The sequence below is a fragment of the Varanus komodoensis genome, unplaced genomic scaffold, assembly GCF_004798865.1.
Source record: "Varanus komodoensis strain SLA01 unplaced genomic scaffold, ASM479886v1 scaffold5, whole genome shotgun sequence".
Taxonomy (NCBI): domain Eukaryota; kingdom Metazoa; phylum Chordata; class Lepidosauria; order Squamata; family Varanidae; genus Varanus; species Varanus komodoensis.
Window position 1 is genome coordinate 34,944,002 of NW_025336087.1, and position 1,627 is coordinate 34,945,628.

Sequence of the window (1,627 nt, forward strand, 5' to 3'; positions counted from 1 at the left end):
GAGAGAGAGAGAGAGAGAGAGAGAGAGAGAGAGAGAGAGAGAGAGAGAAGCAAATTTTCAAAGCAAAGCCAAATGTCTAATATATAAAGAGGAAAGAGGTGGGGGAAAGAACAAAAGAAATATCTCATTGTCTCCAACTGCACCCCATGTGTCTGACTGAATACCTTCCAAAGTAAATCAAACATCTCATTGAACTTGTTCATACTTATCATGATCTCACTGGGAAATGAAAGGATTTTCTTCAATAGTCTGTTATAACTCTGTCATTATACTGAGTGAGGTAATTTGCTAAAACAGCTGCCTCTAATGAGTAAACCTTTCCATCTGGCAGAACCCAAACAGATACAAACAACCTCATGTCAGGCTTTCTTGAAAGAGAGAGAGATTGAAAGAGAAAGAGAGAGAGAGAAAGATAAAATCCCACTAACCTAAGGGGGGAGTCTTTGAACTAAAAAGACATATGTTCTTTTTCTTTATTTTTTCTGACAGGGCCTTCATCAATGCTTTCTTTCCACCACCCCTGTCACCATACAAATTGGCCACAACTGTTTGAGTCCTGATAGAATGCCTTATTTATCTTTATTTTTTAAAGATGGATAAAAATAACTCATAACATGCTTACAATATAAACATCGCACCAAGAAGTGAGGCAAAATTAACAGTTGTTGGAACTTGCTGGCCTTTGGGAGACAACTCTTAAGGGAAATATGTTCTCACAATGTGCTTTTTATTTTGTATTATTTTTATGCCAGAGAAAACCTATTTTTGCTATTAAGCGACCTGAAGCTCAACTAAGGTAAAGGTAAAGGTTTCCCCCTGACATCAAAGTCCAGTCCTGCCTTAATCTAGGGAGCGGTGCTCATCTCCGTTTCCCAGCTGAGGGAGCCAGCGTTTGTCTGCAGACAGTCTCCGTGGTCATGTGGCTGGCATGACTAAACACCGAAGTGCATGGAACACTCAACTAGTTATGGTTGATTTAATTAGTATTGTACTCACAAATTGCTGTATTTTTCACCCAAGTTTCGAGATTGGTCAAGGAAAGAAAATGTTAACGTTTGACAGAAAACTCAATAAAGTGGCAAATTCTACTGACAACATCTGCCTTTCCTGAGAATAAGCACTGCTGATTTTAATTGAAGATCGTGGGTGTTTCTAGATGGGAGTTTTATTGCATACAAGGAATTTTACATGGCTTGAGACAGAATTTGTTTTCAAATTGTAATTCTTCCATGTTTTCCAATGGCTTCTTCTGTCTTTTATCCTACCAGAAAAAGAAAACAAATCCATAAAAGAGAAAGAGACAGAATAAGTACACATTGCCTTTTAATTAGTAGCATTAAAAGACCTTCATCTGGAGCACCTTGCATATCTGTTTGTTTGCTTTATTTGAAACCTGCATAGTTAATTATATTTGTACAGAGGAAAACATAGAATGATGATACTCTTATTAATGACATTGTACTTTGCATGCTCTCCTAGGAAGCCCTTTTTCATTTAAAGTATAGATCTGATTTCCAAGATATACCTGCCTCCTATTCAAAATACATGTTGCCAGAACTCAGTAGCTGTCATATAATCATAAACCTAAAGTTCAGGCAGTACAAAATTCATTTACATAGTGTACATG

At 37.1% G+C, this 1,627-nt stretch overlaps 1 long non-coding RNA gene across 1 annotated transcript in view; it reads left to right on the forward strand.

The window, feature by feature from the left end:
• LOC123031197 overlaps positions 1-949 on the forward strand; it is a 12,537-nt gene extending 11,588 nt beyond the window's left edge. The window contains exon 3 of the long non-coding RNA XR_006416238.1: positions 797-949. This is a non-coding gene — a long non-coding RNA (uncharacterized LOC123031197). The remainder of the gene's footprint in view (positions 1-796) is intronic.
• Positions 950-1,627: the final 678 nt, after the last annotated feature.